General features: G+C 40.2%; 1 long non-coding RNA gene across 1 annotated transcript in view; it reads right to left on the reverse strand.

Moving 5' to 3' along the window:
* Positions 1–19965, reverse strand: part of LOC133651593 (uncharacterized) — a 78252-nt gene that overhangs the window by 21113 nt on the left and 37174 nt on the right. The window contains exon 2 of the long non-coding RNA XR_009826451.1: positions 1977–2062. This is a non-coding gene — a long non-coding RNA (uncharacterized LOC133651593). The remainder of the gene's footprint in view (positions 1–1976; positions 2063–19965) is intronic.

A 19965-nucleotide genomic window follows, 5' to 3' on the forward strand; every position in this document is an offset into this window, starting at 1 on the left:
ATTTTTTTGAACGTTGATGTTCCAGGCAATCTAATATTCAGTGGGCTCTGTACCGAGGATGTCGTTGTGGCTTGTACAGCCCTTTGAGACACTTGTGATTTAGGGCTATATAAATAAACATTGATTGATTGATTGATTGATTGAATGTATAGGATAGGCAAATATAAGCCTTGGCTTCAGGCTATTCCTTTTTCGGTCATTCTTTTTCTTGTTGTGTGTGTATGTGTATGTGTATGATTGTTAATATGTATAATATGTGCTGTTAAATTGATCACACAAATAAACTCATTTCATTTCATTTATAGTTTTGATGCCTTCAGTGACAATCTACAATGTAAATAGTCATGAAAATAAAGAAAACACATTGAATGAGAAGGTGTGTCCAAACTTTTGGCCTGTACTGTATGTGTATTTATTGTCACTTGTTATCACATGGGGATTAAGACTTCTCTAATTATTAATTAAATTATTGGTTTCAGTGTAGGTGACATTAGCTCTGTATTTACGTGGTATCGTATCCATCCATCCATCCATTTTCTACCGCTTATTCCCTTTTTGGGGTCGCGGGGGGCGCTGGAGCCTATCTCAGCTGCAATCGGGCGGAAGGCAGGGTCGATACCTAAAATCCCCAGTATTGCCCAGCCCTATCAACATGGTTTGGGTTGTTCTTTGGCTAAAAGTTAAGTTAAAGTTAAAGTACCACTGATAGTCACACACACACGAGGTGTGGTGAAATGTGTCCTCTGCATTTGACCCATCCCCTTGTTCACCCCCTGGGAGGTGAGGGGAGCAGTGAGCAGCAGCGGTGACCGCGCCCGGGAATAATTTTTGGTGATTTAACCCCCAATTCCAACCCTTGATGCTGAGTGCCAAACAGGGAGGTAATGGGTCCCATTTTTATAGTCTTTGGTATGACTCGGCCGAAAACAGAATTTTACACACGGTATAAAACACTGTATGGGCTCACTTTTTTTTACCTGGTATTAAACAGGAACGTGTTCACTTTCTATGTCCACTGTAAAGTGTTGATATGTTTCATAATCTGTCATATTGTGGCAAACAAGAACAGAATATCTACTTGAATCGCTGACATGCCCCAAAATATAACTGACACATGAAGACATCCCTTCACCACGCCAGTCACTTTCTCCTTTTGTCAGGGCCTCCCAACCTCAGGGAGACATATTCTTTTTCATCTGTCAGTGTAGACGGGAACTTACATGTTCCAAAAAAACCCACAAAAAAAACGACAAAACACAACAATGGTCTTGCTAGCACAGAAGAGGCAGCATGTTTTGTATGCTTGAAGCAATGTGTTATCTGCTAAGTGTGTAGTAACCCCCTACAGTAAATAATGGATGCTCCTTTTGGACGGCGTGGCGCGGTTGGGAGAGTGGCCGTGTCAGCAACCTGAGGGTTTCTGGTTCAATCCCCACCTTGTACCATCCTAGTCACGTCCGTTGTGTCCTTGAGCAAGACACTTCACCCTTGCTCCTGATGGGTCCTGGTTAGCGCCTCGCATGGCAGCTCCCGCCATCAGTGTGTGAATGTGTGTGTGAATGGGTGACTGTGGAAATAGTGTCAAAGCGCTTTGAGTACCTTAAAGGTAGAAAAGCGCTATACAAGTATAACCCATTTATTTATTTTTTCTTGTGGAAAAAACCCCAACACTTTCACTTTAGGGACCAGTGGTGGTTTACCTGTATAAATGCCCTTTCTGTGTCTTTGAAGAAAGGGATAGCACTAAAGGATGTGGGTCAGGTGATTTCATTAGCACAGCATTTCTCGATGTGTCTCCTTCAATCAGCCGTTTGACACATGCCGTGTCACTCAAAATGTCTCACGGACACTTTTGCGGAAAATTCTGTGGTGAAAGGCATGCGGAGGCTGGTGATCCATGGCGGGGAGGGTAGTTGTGAAATACAGCCCACATAAAAAGAGGGCAGGAACAGTAATGCCTGAGAGGAGAACGTCACCTTTGCGATATGCTGAATATCCTTGACGTTTTCGCCTGAAGACCGGGATCATCGGGGCATTTGCTTCCGGGAGGTCTTCGTCAAACCTAAACAAGACGCAGAGAAAATGTCAGCTTCATAAGCGCATAGAAGACTCAAGTTTGCGGGAGGAAGTAAGTGTGCACTTTGCAGCGACCTCAAAACACCGAGTTGCACCAAATGTAACTTCTAAAGTGTGCTAGAAGGTAAGTCTCTTTGGTCTCCCCTCACCGCCCGTTCATGCTGAGGTTACATCGAAAGAGTTTCAGCTATTGTGAATTATTTACTTGATTCACCATTCGTCCCCTTTAACCTCCCCAGCAAATGCACAGGGCTGTCAGGGTTAAAAATATACTCCCATAGGATCTGCATTTAAGTGTGTATGTGTGTGAGAGGGAGTGGGTGTATAGGGGACACAATAAAATAGTATACAACCTCTGACACGCAGACCATTGTCTCTTCTCTCTCTTTCGGTCTAGCATAGAACTCATGAGAGGGTTGCTATTAGTGGAGAAACCGGTCCCCCAGAAGGGACTATTAGAACACAGAAGTGTGTGACTTTGTGATTATTGACCTGTGTATCATGAGGGTACAGAGCTTTAATGGGGAACTGCCCTTTTTGGGACTGTTGCCTATCCTTCACAATCCCTATGTAAAACAAGTACACATATGTGTTCTTTTTTTTTAAAGCATTCTAATTCGTAAAATACGGCATATGGCTAACAACAAGAGTACTCTGTTCTCATAGTTGTGAAGTGAATTGCTTTTTCTCTAGTGACTCAAAGCGCTTTATATAGTGAATCCCTAAATTACATAATCTAAGTTACATTTAAAAACCAGTGTGGGTGGCACTGGGAGCAGGTGGGTAAAGTGTCTTGCCCAAGGACACAACGGCAGTGACTAGGATGGCGGAAGCGGGGATCGAACCTGGAACCCTCAAGTTGCTGGCATGGCCACTCTACCAACCAAGCTATACCGCACCAAGGTGTGCCGTCAGGGCCAGCAAGGCCTTCTCTGATGGCCTAACATAACCAGAAATCATGATCGTAGTTAAAGATAAAAGTAATTTGCAGCTGAGATAGGCTCCAGTGACCCCAAAAGGGACAAGCGGTAGAAAATGGATGGATGGATGGGTGATTTTTAGTTCACTTTCCCTAAATATCTAAAAGTATTCATGTTCTCTTCATGTAATATTATGCTCCTTCCAGCGCTGTTGTTTTTAGATTATAGAGTTTTTATCTAATCAGAATTCAGCTTGTTTCTGTTGCCATGCTGTACAAAATCTGCCTGGAGCCTTCAGAATCAACAATGCAGGCGTCCGTGCACTGTAAGTGAACGGACACAAACATTTGACAGGCAGTTGCGATAGCCAATCAGATCGCAAGTTGTTGTCAGTAAGGCCTTCTAGCTGGCCTAAGGCAGATATATATTGTGATGTTATGAGCTAGGTAACATAAGAACTGCATTACCCAGCATGCCACAGTAGTGAAGGGCATGCGCAGTAGCCGCGTTTAGCCATGCCGGCAGCGGGATGTTTTTGATGAGCACCTTGTGGAGTAAACTTTAAGAAGTCAGCCAACACGCCTCTTTTATGATTAGACAAGACAACACATATATTTGCCAGGCCATTTTCAAGAAGGATACTTAAAGAGAAACTACATCTTGTGAGACGATGTCGGCCAACCCCGGAAGCTCGAATGGGTTCTACAAATTGTGAGTTCACAAATTTAATTTATTTTATTTTTTCACGTTCATGTTTTTTGCAATTTTTATTTTGACAGTACCACATAAGATATGTTTTAATTGCTGATGCGGGTTTAATGAGTTTTAAATGCGCCAGAAAATAACTTGTTTTGTACACTGTTGGTGGTGATTCAATGCCCAGTAGGGCGTAAATGTGTTTCTGTATAGTATTTCTCCAGCAATGGTCATGTGGTGACATAAATGATGGTATTTTGAGAGGCAATCATTGGACACAGGACCTCACTGAAGGCCTAGGTGGGAAACGCACGGCCCGCCACTGTCTGTTCTGCCCCTAAAGCCATTTTAAAAAACATCCAAAAACCACCAGCAATATTCCATTTACATGTGGTGACCTGAATAATAACCAAGTATTAGCGATATTGTTATTATAAGCGCGAACACAGACAACCTAGTTTTAGCGGTGCAATGATCACAGAGAGCTAATAAGCTTATGCTGCTATATTGACAAAGACTGAGCTGCTGGATCACCTGTGAGCTGGTGAAAGTTAATTCTATATAATAAATCATGACTCTCACCTGGATAGTAAAAAGTTGTAGCCATAAACCGAGAAGTTGGTCAACTTTGACATCCAATTTAAACCCGGAGATAGTGAGAAGGACACAAAAAACGCTCGTTTGCGGCCACCTTTTATTGTTCTCCTTCTGGATAGATTATGAATAATTCTCCATCTAAACGGGTAAATATGAACATCCCGTCAAGCGGCATCCCAGAGAGGGCGGACATTGTACAGTAAGTGATTGTTTTATTATGGTCGTAGTTTGTATTTCTTGCTCAGCACTTAGCAATACTGCTACATGATGCTTAGTGTTTCACTAAAGCTGGATACGTTAAGCACACAGCTTCTAAAACTTGGAACTCATCCTCTGTATAGTCAGGCTCAAAACTATAAGATTCTGGATCGTTACTCGTCCCAAAGTAGTCTTTGTTGACTGTCATGAAGTCTGCATGATTTGTGGTGTTGTTGTTGAAAGAAAACGTGATTGGTGTGATGCATCTGTAAAATTAATACGCCGCTGAATGCTTATAATTAGTAAAATATGTAAATATCACATGTTATTATGAATGTGCCTTTAAATACATTACATATATACTTACAGCATGTAATATAAAAGATTGATGGAGGTGTTTGGATATTATTTTTGGAGCGCTTTAAAGGGGAACTGCACTTTTTTATTTATTTTGAATATTGTTCACAATCATTATGAGAGACCAGAACAAACATGTCTTCTTCTTTTATTTAATGTTTATAAAGATGATAAAAAAAAAGGCTTGAAAGATGCGGCTAATGTGGGTCACCGTTGTAACCTTCAAAGCCCTCTTAAACAACTTGAAAACCCTCCATCAACGTTTTATATACTTAGTGCAAGTCTATATATATGTAGCAACAGACACGTTCATAACAATATGTAATGTTTGATATTTGCCGTATTTTGATCATTTTAATCATTTCTGGGACTGATTTGTTCCGTGCATTAATTTCTGTTTCCATAGCAGCGCACTTCTGGAATCAAACATGACTTTGTTTTCTAATAATGGCAGACTTGGTGACAGACAACGAAAACAACTATTTTCGGACAAATGAGGATTCACAACCTTATACTTTAAATATAATGCTGCTTATGGAAGCGAGCATGAAGAAAGAGTGAGACGTTGGAGCAGACGGAAACCGGTAGAGTGGGATGAAAGCGATTTTGACGCTATAAATATGGAGACAAGCTATTTCGACATAAATGGAGTGCTTACCTGAAATCAACAGAAAACGTCCCCTGCCAGCTGGACCAGACGAACAACTGTCCATCGAGTGAGTCACTTTAATATCGATCATGATACACGCAGCACGTCATGTGTGTTATTACAACTACAGTACATACGCTGTCTGGCTAGCTGTGTACAAACAAAACATGAAATATGGGCTAATACTTTACAGATACTGTAATAAGATTGTTCGTGTTTTTCTGTCAGTACAAATTGGTGTCGTATCGCAATGTTGTGCATTACAAATTCAAATGTGTTTTGTGCTGACGTAGAAGCTATCTTATCTCTTGCCGTTGTTAGCTTTTACGGCTAATACCGTAGCACGCCGATGTGTTACTACGCTAGAAAAATAGTTCCTCAGTTTTTGCTCTTACAATAACAATGTTGCTCCAGCTTGGTTATTATGCAGGTTACAGAACGTAAATTAAAGGCCTACTGAACCCACTACTACCGACCACGCAGTCTAAAAGTTTATACATCAATGATGAAATCTTAACATTGCAACACATGCCAATACGGCCGGGTTAGATTACTAAAGTGCAATTTTAAATTTCGTGTGAAATATCCTGCTGAAAACGTCTCGGTATGATGACGCCTGCGCGTGACGTCACGGATTGTAGAGGACATTTTGGGACAGCAATGTGGCCAGCTATTAAGTCGTCTGTTTTCATCGCAAAATTCCACAGTATTCTGGACATCTGTGTTGGTGAATCTTTTGCAATTTGTTCAATGAACAATGGAGACAGCAAAGAAGAAAGCTGTAGGTGGGAAGCGGTGTATTTCGGCCGGCTGCCGCAACACATTGTTTACATTCCCGAAAGATTACAGTCAAGCTTTACCATTGGCCTGTGGAGAACTGGGACAACAGAGACTCTTACCAGGAGGACTTTGAGTTGGATACGCAGACGCGGTACCGTGAGTATGCAACCAGAATGTTGCCATAAGCATTTTGTTCAATTTGTATGTGTAACGCAGTACGCAGCTGCGGCTTCCAAACATTTGATCGCTTGCCCATACGTGCGTGCTGCTATGTGCATGTCACGTACGTAACTTTGGGGACTTTGGTGAAATATATGTGCTGTATGAACTTTGGGGAGGTGAACGGTACTTTGGGCTGTGGGATTGAGTGTGTTGTGCGGGTGTTTGATTTGTATTGGCGGGTTGTATAGACGGAAGGGGGGAGGTGTTTGTTATGCGGGATTAATTTGTGGCATATTAAATATAAACCTGGTTGTGTTGTGGCTAATAGAGTATTTATATGTATTCTGTTTATTTACTGTTTTAGTCATTCCCAGCTGAATATCAGGTCCCACCCACCTCTCACAGCATCTTCCCTATCTGAATCGCTTCCAGTTCCCTCTAGTCCTTCACTCTCACTTTCCTCATCCACAAATCTTTCATCCTCGCTCAAATTAATGGGGAAATCGTCGCTTTCTCGGTCCGAATCGTTCTCGCTGCTGGTGGCCATGATTGTAAACAATGTGCAGATGTGAGGAGCTCCACAACCTGTGATGTCACGCGCATATCGTCTACTACTTCCGGTACAGGCAAGGCTTTTTTATCAGCGACCAAAAGTTGCAAACTTTATTGTCGATGTTCTCTACTAAATCCTTTCAGCAAAAATATGGCAATATCGCTAAATGATCAAGTATGACACATAGAATGGACCTGCTATCCCCGTTTAAATAAGAAAATCGCATTTCAGTAGGCCTTTAAGTATTGTTGATGGTTTTCGAATGCACCTAGAATGAGACGATTTTTACATATTAGAATGCAAAAAATACAACTTTTGTCTTTTTGCCTCTCATAATGATTGTGAACGATGGGTAACATAAAAAAATAAAACAAGTGCAGTTCCCTTTTAAAGGCGAAATAGAGCAACTTCCAATGACTCCATTGTAAATTCACTTACTTACTTTAAGTTTATTTACTTTCTTTCTTTCTTTCTTTCATGTTTATTTCGAATATGTAGACAAAACAAAAACAAATTTTTTTAGCTAAAAACAACAAAAAAGCCATTCAAGAATGAATAACAAAAACAATAATAATATTAATAATAATAGTAATAATAAAAAGCAAAAAGAAACAAGAAGTGAAAATAAACATTAATGTAAACATATCCGAAAAGGAGTGAGAAGAAGTAAAAACGTATGTACTCCCACCCCTCTTACTACTTACTGTATGTTTAATAATAATAATAATAATAGCATATAAAAATGTTATGTTATGTAAATACATATACATATATAAGTATGTACATATATATATATATATATACATATATGTACATATATGATATGTACATATATGCATTATGGAAGCGAGCATGAAGAAAAGGGAACTGCACTTTTTTATTTATTTTGAATATTGTTCAAAATAAATATATGTACATATATATATATATACATATATGTATATATATATACATGTATATACATATATGTATATATATACATATATGTATATATATATATATATACATATATATATATATATATATATATATATACATACATATATATATATATATATATATATATATATATATATATATATATATATATATATATATACATACATACATATATATATATATATATATATATATATATATATATATATATATATATATATATATATATATATATATATATATATATATATATATCTACAACATACATTTAACAAGTAACTATGAATGTGACACAACAGCGTGTATACATAGTATACATATACATACACATACAAACCTACTGACTCTTAGTGCAGTTCACTATATCCTGTGAACAATATATTTTTGTACATTCTTTTAAAAACATTGATGCTTGGACTTTGCTTATGTACTTTGCTCAGATTGTTCCACAACTTGACACCTGCGATGGAAATGCGAAAACTTTTCATGGTGGAATTTTTCATCTGAATTTTAAAATTTAGTTTTCCCCTCACACTATGCCCCCCCTCACGTTCACTAAACATGTTTTGAATGTTCAGTGGTAACAAATGGTTCCTAGCCCTGTACATAGTTATTGCTGTTTGATATGAGACGATGTCGGTGAATTTTAATAATTTAGACTGTAGAAATAGTGGATTGGTGTGTTCCAGATAGCCGACCTTGTGAATGATCCTTACTGCTCTTTTTTGTAAAATGATTAGTGACTGTAACAAACTTTTGTAATTGTTACCCCAGACTTCAGTACAGTAGTTTAAGTATGGCAAGACTAAAGAACAGTAGAGAGTGTGGAGTGACTTATGATCCAGAACCTGCTTTGCTTTGTTTATGACTGCTATACTTCTTGCTACTTTGTATTTTACATGTGTAATATGTGCTTTCCAGCTGAGCTTGTCGTCAATTGTTACACCAAGGAATTTGATTTACTAGTTAGAATGCATGCAAAATGAAAAACATGTGTTCTTGTCTTACTTAGGGGATTGTGAATTATAGGCAAAATAAACAAAATTAAAAGTGCAGTTCCCCTTAATTATTTGTCTAACTACACACATTCCACTCAAGAAGTGGATAATCCAAAGACGCTCCTGTATGTTAGCCCCTTGCAGCAAACTGATTTTGGCTCCAACAGCTTCCCAGTCAGACCGAATGAATATTAATGCTTGTGGGCCCTGATGCATAAGCACACACACACACACACACACACACACACACACACACACACACACACACACACACACACACACACACACACACACACACACACACACACACACACACACACACTGTATGAAAGCAAAAAAATACACACACCAACACAACTCTACTTGAAGACGTTACTGTGGTAGTATGTCCCTGGCATGCAGCAGTGTTGTCATGGATACCCCCAGACACATCCGCCATCCTCTGAGCAGAAGGGGGATGCTGCTGAGTGCCTCAGAGGAGCCGGCGCCAATTCTCCTACCCCCATTCCACCTCGCATTCTCTACCCCTTCCCCCTCAAAAAAAATAAAAATCCCCCTTTTTACCCTGAAACGTGGCTGAGCATCACATCACACTGTGCTCTGCTGGTTGCTGGGCAAGTGCATGGTACCAACAGTTTTTTGAGAAGGGGTTCTAAAGTGTAGTTTGTAGGAACAATGGCCAGTGGGCCAGAGTGAGGTAAGAAGTAGCAAGAGTAGTTTGATTATTTTGTGAGTCAAGCCAAGATAGATGTTGAACAGTGAAATTAAGCTGTGTGTGGGTGTGTGTGTGTGTGTGTGTGTGTGTGTGTGTTAGCCTCAGGGCTTTGGTTAAGCCCATAGTTCATCCTGAACTGATCCTTTTCATTAGCCATGATCAATAATTCAACATTGCACTTGCTTTAATGGTTTAATGTGGGCAAACCTTTACTCCGGGTGCACACACTTTACACACAAGTCTTGGCCTGCATTTAACTTTATTTATCCTGAAAGGGCAGTCCAGTTTCTCACCTGTGAAACGAGTCGGAGGCAAAGAAATAACGCAGTCTTTCTACGCTCCCCATACCAAAGTCCTTAGCTTTACCTTTTTGGGGAGAAACGCTGACAAATAATACCACAATGGAACAATGGAAGCAAAGAAGTGCGAGGAACGGTGCGTTACATTTGTACTTGAAAGTCGAAATTTCCAAGTTCCTAGTCGGACGTTTCAACTTGAACGCCCCTCAAGGCGGCATTTTTTTTACTCGGAGAGTCGGATTATTCTCACGAGTGATGTGCGATACTTAATGATTATCTTTCCGATCCAATACCGAGTAAAATTCAGGCTGGTACCTAATGTGTCTGCAAACATTTTAACAGATGTGTGTTTTCTATTTATACCATGTCTTAAAAAAAAAGAATAAGTAAAAATGTAAGAAAAAAAGAGAAAAAAAATCAGAATGTAATGGGAAAATGCTGAAATTTTCCAAAATAATTAAAGAAATAAACTGAGTCACCTATAACACAACGTTTTGTCTTTAAATATATACAATGTTTTTTTAAGCGTTTTTTTTTTTTAAATAAAGAAATATCAAAATGGCCCCCCATACTTGACTTTTCAGTATGCAGCCCTTGGTGGAAAAAGTTTAGACACCCCTGATTTAAAATGTTCTCAAAATTAACATACACATACTTAAAAAAATAAATAAAGTTGAGTTAGTTAGTTAATTAAAAATAACAATACTAACTTGTGAATTAATTGATTTGAAAAACTACAACCATAATAAACACTGTTAATTATGTAACTGGGCATTGATAGTTTCGTACAGGTTATAATTTTTATTCTATTCTTACATGGGGAAAAAAACAACAGTAAAAATTTAAGAAAAAGAGCAAAACAAATCGGTATGTAATGAGAAAAAAGATTAAATGTCAATAGCTGTTTTAAGCATTATTTGTAAAATAAAAAAATATAAATATGATACTTTTACTTTTCAGTATGCGGCTCTTAATGGAAAAAGTTAAGACACCCCTGAATTCAAATATTAAATATTTCAGTGCTTTGATTTGAGAATCGCTAGTATAGCATCACAATCTGGTATTGGTGGTATCGGTATCTCAGTATCGATCCGTACATCACTAATTCTCACCACTCTCGAGTTGACTTCAAAGATGGCTGTTCTGAATGTAAACAACAATATACGCATCTGTTATTAGCACTTTTGATAATTTTTTTGTCGCACTAAATCAGCCATATACAATGCATTTTTTGTATTTTTCTCATGTATTGGTAAACAAGGCAATTTAAAGTGCTTTACAGAAAATAAAAGAAGGCAAACATAAAACAGTCTGCCCTCAAGAACATCAAAGCAACCATCCAGCGGGAGCTGCGTCGGATGCAGGACGACTGGGTCTGCCGAAAATCTGAGGAGATCCAGTCCTATGCAGACCAGAATGACAATAAGTTCTGCAGCACCCTCAAGGCCATCTACGGGCCCACCACATCAGGATCTCCTCCTCTCCTCAGTGCTGATGGCAGCACACTGGTCACAGACAGAGAGAGAAGATCCTTGAGCGCTGGGCTGAGACAGAGAGAAGATCTTTGAGCGCTGGGTTGAGCACTTCCACGGTGTTCTCAACCGCCCTTCAGCCATCAATGACGAAGCCATTGCACGCCTCCCTCAAGTCCCTGTCAACACCTCCCTTGACGAACCACCAACGGAAGCTGAGGTCATCAAAGCCATCAGAGGACTTCCAAATGGCAAAGCACCTGGTGCTGATGCAATTCCAGCAGAAATCTACATAGCTGGTTGACCACCTCTGACCAAACAACTGGTAGACCTATTCTGCACCATGTGGAACCAAGGGAAGCTGCCACAGGAGTTCAAAGACGCGTCCATCTATACAAATGCAAGGGCAACAGGCAGGACTGCAACAACCACCGCGGCATTGCTCTGCTGTCTGTAGCAGGAGAGATCCTGGCCAGAATTCTGCTAAACCGCCTGACGGAACATCTCGAACACGAAGACCTCCTACTGGACAGTCAAACCTAAATGAAAGAAGAAGTGTAAAGAAATAAAACTAAGGAAGGAAAATACTTTAAAAGAAGGAACATCACTCCTCAACAAAAACTAGAGCTTATTTTTCTTCATGCTGTTAACTAGCTGCACACGCTGGAAACTAGTGGCAAAGGCAGAATAAAGATGTGTTTACTTTGCAATTAAGTAAACGCAGTCTCAATAAAATATAACCTGCGGGGCACTTTCTGACAAAACATCCACATTTCGATGTCCGGCCCTTGAGCCCTTCGGCTCCTTTCATTCTGTAATTGAATAGCCCTGAAGTAGCGTATACAGGTAAAACAAAAATTGTATATTGTGCAAAGGTATGTATATTCCAGCTGTTATGTTTTTACGAGGTAAAACTAATACATGATATAGGCTTGCAACATGCAACTCACAATATTTCAAGCCTTCTTTTGAAATAATTTTCATAATTATGAGTGACAGCTTATAAAACCTAGAATTAAAAACCTCAGAAAATGTTAAGTTTCCAAAAACTGCAAGCCATTAACAGCAAAATTATAACACATAAAGGCTTGACATACCTAACTTTGCATGTTAAAGTTAAAGTTAAAGTACCAACGATTGTCACACACACACTAGGTGTGGTGAAATTTGTCCTCTGCATTTGACCCATCCCCTTGTTCACCCCCTGGGAGGTGAGGGGAGCAGTGGGCATCAGCGATGGCCGCGCCCGGGAATCATTTTTGGTGATTTAACCCCCAATTCCAACCCACATATTAGCTTCAAATTTTGAAGTTGATTATCTGACATGAATGGACTTTTGAATGATATTTACATTTTTAAAGTTCCACCTGTAGTTCTAACATATCCATTTATCTGTCAGTAGACTCCATATGGGTGCAGTAAAATCTGCAGGGTGGAGATGCAGTTGAAGGGGCTTGTCCTGAAGGAGGACTTCGGCACGTAAATAAGAGATCGCCCACAAAACGGCGCATCCTCAAGAGAAAGCGGCTTGAAGAAGGTCTGTAAAATTGTAAATCTGTGCAAAATGTTGACCAAAGCACCACCATTAAATGTTATGTAGACCACAATGAAGTGTTTTAAATGTAGAAAAAAACATAATATGACCCCTTTAACATAATTAAAACATAACTTCGCAAATCTTCCTGACAGAACTCTAACCAGGTATCAAACCCAGTTTGTCTAGGAAAATTTGCCATTACATTCTTATCATTTCCTCATACCAACCAAATATTTGCTGGCATATTCCTATGGCAGATCTTTAGTGGCTGTTGGTCTCAGAGTGTTACGATCAGGTCAGACTGGGAATTTTGACATGCACTTGACACAAATTTGACTTAACAAAAAAAATATATATTTATTGCGATGCCTGTGGCCTGACATCGTTAGTAATGACAAATACTGTTAACACCTTTAATTATGAAACAGTACAATCACAATATTAAATTGATACTTCTTTGGCCACGTCAAAAGGGAGAATTATTATCTAGTATAATAAATAGTATTATAGGTTGAGGGTAGTATTAAAGCAACTAGAGTTATAACGTTTTATAATCTACAGTTCATTAAGAATGTTTTGCCTTATTTTATTAAGTCCCAAAAAGACAAGAAAAAGTGTGTAAAATATGACTGAAATATTCAGACAAAAAAACTTACAACAGAAACTGACAAAAAAAGAGCACACTACAAACAGAGTTGGTATACCTCAGCTGATGGGTTTTTTTTTTTTTAAAAGCCTTTTCAGACCCAAAACAGGATCAAACAACGGGCTGTACAGGCCAGTTACACTACAACAATGGCTTACATTCACTCTGCGCCACAACAGACAAGCTTTCACCTCAAAGGGTGTGTATAGCGGGAGGGAGAAAGTCTGGTTCGGAGGGGCGTATGGCGATATCGTAGACGATAATGGGGTTGGGGAGATTAGATGGTATCAGCCTACCATGTTTGTTTTCAGATCTGGGCTACTGTGGCCCCAGTGAGTTCTTGGTGAAGCTCCCAGGCATCACCAAGCTCAACTTGAATGAGAAATTGTCATTTCCAGTTGAGCATAATTGGCCTTCAAGCCAATGAACAAGTTGTCATATCCCAGCCACAACCACTTGGATATTTAAATGGCACATTAGAAGCTAATGGCACCAAGACCTGGGGCAATATGGCAGTATGGACAGGAAGACAAAGAGACAAAAGACATTCATCTCAAAAACTCTGTATTAAATATAAAATCAGGGTGTAAAAAAACAATACTTGTTGGATCTTAAATGGTATAAACAGCGGCGTCAAAGTGGGGTGGTATGGAAATGTAATACCAAGCACCCAAGCACACGTGGGGCCTCGGAGATAATTTTTCTACCATTTAAATTAAATATGTAGGTTATAAAAAAAGTCATAAATGTTAATATTAAATCGATATTTTCCTTGAATCAAATCAAGACTACCTACATTCCCCTATCGAAACGGATTCGGTCCACCTGGACCGACCCACCTAATATAGAACACTTAACTCAACACAGACGTCATAACGTCATCAAAGCTCACCTTTAAGCATTCACACACAGCACCAACATTGTGGAACAAGGATGATGTGATAGTGATGATGTATTATTATACATTCACATTATCCACTGATAATAATCATACCTGCATCAGCTAATCTCAACACTTGGGCTTTTAGTCAGAAGGAGAATTGTTGTCAAGTTGACAGAACAAATTGTCCATCACTAAGTAAGAAGTGATATGACACCTTCAACAAGAACAAAGGGCTGAAACTCATTACAAAAACCAAAATAATAGGTTCAGTTGAAAAAAGTCAGTGGGACTTTCAACTAACTTTCAACCTTGAAAAGCAGATACAATTAGTTAAACCAACATCTTTTTAGTTCTCTCTGTGTGTCTTATAGGAAGGCAGGTTGAGAACGCAGGGTTACTTTTTCCATCACGGCCGGAACAAGCTCATGTTGAGGTTCCCCGCTCTTGATTGCTCGTGGTTAGCGCTTTGTGTGTGTAAATTGGTGAACGTGATAATGCATATGTTTACATATGCAAACATATACTGAGGTATCGTTATGTGTTATAAACTTGCAGCTATATAATTACAGACTGTAGAGGTTGCCCTCTAGTGGGTTCCTCGGACCACCACACACTGCCACGAGAGCCCGGATTTCTGGGTACAACACTGCTTTATTTGCATACAGATTGCTCCGCTTTTGCTTTCCAGCAAAATGTATTTCTTTTTCCGAGTCCGTGTCTCTCTCTCTCTGGCTCCCACTCCAACTCCAACAACGTGTCTCGTCCCGGCTGCTGCTAATAAAGGCGACAGGTGATTAGATAACAAGGCCAACCTGGGCCATCTACTCACCTGTCGCTGTCTTCGAGGCTGGTCCTTGCACACCCCGTTCCGTGGCAGGCCCGCAGGCCACGCCCCCCTCCACACAGACCATCTACCATGTTGAGCCAACCTGACTTACAGTTGTCGGAACTTGATCAAATCTGCATTTTAAATTATTTCAACTAATATTTTCAAGTTAATCTTAAATCAGACTGAATGTCAACTCATGTTTTGAAATGCAATCAACTTGACAGTATAAGTTTACTCAACTTAACTCAGTCAAAGCAACAAGATGACCTGACAGTTAAGATGAGTCAACATTTTTTTACAGTGTACTTTCCATATTATGATTGAAAGGAAAACAGACAGATTTATAATCATATTTAAGGGGATAATGACAACATATATGAATATTTAAATTTATATTCTGGCCACTTTGTGTTGAATTTGTTGGCTGAATGAGCAGGTATCGGACACCTCGATCACCTTGGACGGATCCACGCTCATCCATGCGAACTGGACACTGAATGTCCTTTGTGTTCTTTGATGTTTCCCTCTTACACACATGTTTATGTGTGCTATGGCTATGATTTTTTCCCCCTTGGCCTCAGTCTGGACTCCCTTTCCAGGGGCCCAGGCTTAGACTGAATTATCCCCACCCCCCCACCCAGCGTTTACCTGTTTACCCTTTTTTGTAAGGGGTGCCAGAAGTTGGCAGACCCGTCAGCGATCCTGTTCTGTCTCCCTGTAATGTTTGTCTGATCTTGAATGGGATTGTGCTGAAAATCTTGATTTAGTATTTAGTATTTCTGATTCTGATTTTTTGTATATAAAAAAAATATATAATAATTGACAAATCCAAATGATTTAGGAGGTATATCTACAAATGTTAATCCTATTTTTTTTTTTTTTTAAGTAAAAAAACTAAAATGTTAAGTTTTTAGATGTGTTTTGAAAATCTGGTTTTAACCAAATGCATGGAATAATTAGTTTTTTAGTGCATGTAAACATACCGTGTGGGTACGGAGCAGAGGTATAGGGTTTAGGGTGGGGGCCTTTAAGAGTCTTGTCTATGTGCCCCTGTGTGCAAAGCAATGCTTCTCAATTATTTTATGTTTTAGGAAAAATAAAATATTTCCCCCACACACACATTCTTCAACGCGACTTGGAATAGTACGATTTCTCTATAAAATTGTTATAAGTACACCTCTGCTCAACATTCGATCCTTAACATGAAAGAAAACAACACACCGATCCTTCCTCGTCTCCCTCTGTAGTCACAGTGATGACAAGTGTGACATATTCTTCGTCATATTCGAAAGCGGTGAAAAAAAGCATGTTCTTCAAGGTCACACCCCACTATTTGAAAAGGGCCGGTGTAAGGCAAGTGACCACTGGGTCTGAGGGAGCACCAGCCCCAAAAAGATGAACATGCTAATTGTTAATTATTTACTATGACGAGTAACTCTGGAAATGTGTGCTGGAGTGGTTCTATAGCTCAGCAGAGGAATTTTAGTATGCAGTTGGTAAGGGAGCTAGTCAACATGAGGAGGAAATCTACCTACCCACCCACTGGGTGGATCTACATTCATGAACAAAGTGGACAAGAGAGCTGACAATGGTGCAAAGACAAGGAACAACTAAAATGGCAGAGAACACCCTGAATATTCCTTTTCATAAGAGTGCGCTGGGAATGCTTGCTCTCTGTCAGTCTGTTCATCTGTCAAGATGTTCACTCTCACCATCTCTCCCCCCTGCAAACTCAACGTCTTCTACGTCAAAATACGAAGGCCGGTTCTTTTAAGAGAGTTGTGCTGGACCATAGAGAGCAAAAAAATAAATAAAACCCAGCTACGTTAGGGGAAAGTGATCTTGGCTCTTCTCTGGAGTTCTCCTGGGAAACACACAGCTCATACAATGGATAGAGGAGGCCTTTTGTTAGGTCTCTGGGAGCTGCAGGGCTTTCTCTGGATCAAACGTGTGTGTGTGTGTGCGCGTGTGTGTGTGTGTGTGTGTGTGTGTGTGTGTGTGTGTGTGTGTGTGTGTGTGTGTGTGTGTGTGTGTGTGTGTGTGTGCGTGTGTGTGTGTGTGTGCGTGTATATGCGCAGACTGTCTGCATTTCACTCACTTGTACACACAAGCAGCTGGCAGGAAAAGACTGCAGACACACAAAAACACACACACACACACACACACACACACACACACACACACACACACACACACACACACACACACACACACACACACACACACACACACACACACACACACGCACGCCTTCGCCCACACCCATACACAGAAAGGCAAACTTTCCTCATCTCCCTAAACTGAGTGTGACAAAGTAAACTTCTCCACTCGTTTGCAGTAGGGCTGCCAAGAGTGGGAAGACTCATCTAAACTTGGCCATGACGCATGCGACAAAAGAGGACAATGCTGATGGGGATGGTAAAGGACTTTTAAACTGTTCCAGACTGGTTTAGTGTGTTGGGCTAAAGGACGTGCTGGTTAGTTTGTCACTGGGCTATGCAGTAGCACCCAATTAAATCACTTAGTTTGGACACACCTTCTCATTCAATGTGTTTTGGCCAAAGTAAAACAAAGAAAACAATCTGAAGTTGTCTTTATATTTTAGATTTAATGACATGATTTTAATAGTCCAGCCCGCGTGTGCACAGATTACCCTCCATGCGGCCCCTGAGCTCAAATGAGTTGGACACCCCTGATGTGCAGTATTACAGTATATGTAACAGCTGCAGCAAAAAAAAAAAATAGAGAGTAGATCCAACAGAACGCAGGGTAACACTTTAGTATGGGGAACATATTCAACATTAATTAGTTGCTTATTAACATGCAAATTAGTAACATATTGGCTCTTAATTAGTCATTATTAAGTACTTATTAATGCCTTATTCTGCATGGCCTTATTATATAACCAGTAAGCCATTAACTAAGAGTCTTCCCTCAATAACCTCAGAATTATTGCTTATTAGTAACCCTAACCCTAACCCTAACCCCAACTCTAACCCTAACCCTAACCCTTATATTTTCTCCTAGTGTCCAAATAACTCTAAATTAAGTCTTTGTTACTTAGAATATGTTCCCCATACTAAAGTGTTACCGAAAATAGACATTATAAACAAAGAGAGGTAGCTAACTAGAAGCGGTCGGACAAACAAAAAAAAAAAATTGAGACTTCCCACGGGCCTGATTTTGGACACTGGTGGGCCGTAATTTGGTCGAAGCGAGGAACTGTGGCATTTTTCAACTGATGGGAAATCTCACCAAGTTAATTCACATCTTCTCCAGAATCCCCCCTTTTTCAAGTCCCCCAGTTTCCCACAAACCCCACCGCCCTCCCCCTTCACTTCAGTCTAGGCATCCTCCTGACTGCTACCCGCAACCTACCCCCCCACCCCTTCCTCCGACCACCACTCTCCTCCCAAGTCTCTGCCTTGCTTTCAACTCCAATTTTGGGCACAATGAAGTTGTTCTGGCTGACAGTTTGGCCAGTAGAAGTAAGTGTTGCTCGAGCCTGCTGTGTGGCCCTGGAGTGGGGCCCATTCTCCCCCTTGCCGGCTCAGTTACCGAGAGCCTCGCTGGTGAGACACGGAAGCCACCCGTCCCCCACGCTCCCACCCTGACCCAAGCAATTAGCCTCAAACAGCAATCAGACGTACCCCCCCATGCACAAAACCGCACACACAATTCAATCTTTAATATTATTGCCAATGTTATTTATGGTGCAGTAACGATGCTTCTTTGTCGCAGCCAGGTTGCTGTGATTTACTCAGTTACTGGTGTCAGCAAGGATTCAGTATTGAGGTCAGCTGGAAACACAAAGCCTGCAGCCCTCTCTCTTGTGTCGCATCCAGTAGGCATCAAGTAACCTCCACTTGCTGCCACTAACCTCTGCTTCCTTTCGGGTTTTCCAAACACAGAACAAAAACAAAGAAACTCGATCTATAAATATTTTGGTAACACTTTAGTACGGGGAACATACTCACCATTAATTAATTGCTTATTAACATGCATATTGGCTGTCATTATTAAGTACTTATTACTTATGACCTACTCAGTGGCCTTGTGGTTAGAGTGTCCGCCCTGAGATTGGTAGGTCGTAAGTTCAAACCCCGGCCGGGTCATACCACAAACTATAAAAATGGGACCCATTGCCTCCCTGCTTGGCACTCAGCATCAAGGTTTGGAATTGGGGGTTAAATCACCAAAAATGACTCCCGGGCGTGGCCACTGCTGCTGCTCACTGCTCCCCTCACCTCCCAGGGGGTGGAACAAGGGGATGGGTGAAATGCAGAGGACAAATTTTACCACACCTAGTGTGTGTGTGACAATCATTGGTACTTTTACTTTAACTTTAACTTAACTTATTAATGCCTTATTCTGCATGGCCTTATTATACAACAACCCTAACCCTAACCCTAACCCTCTAACCCTAACTAAATAACTCTAAATTAAGTCTTTGTTACTTACAATATGTTCCCCCAGTGTCCAAATAACTCTTAATTAAGTATTTGTTACTTACAATATGTTCCCCATTCTAAAGTGTTACCAAATATTTATATTCTAAAAGAGATTCGCAAAAAAAAGCCAAGACATGAGAAAGTGGCCTGGAGGCCCTGACTGAGGGGGACCATATGTTCAGGCGTTGAATATCAGTGGCGTCGCCCC

Source organism: Entelurus aequoreus, linkage group LG06 (assembly GCF_033978785.1).
Source record: "Entelurus aequoreus isolate RoL-2023_Sb linkage group LG06, RoL_Eaeq_v1.1, whole genome shotgun sequence".
NCBI classification, from domain to species: domain Eukaryota; kingdom Metazoa; phylum Chordata; class Actinopteri; order Syngnathiformes; family Syngnathidae; genus Entelurus; species Entelurus aequoreus.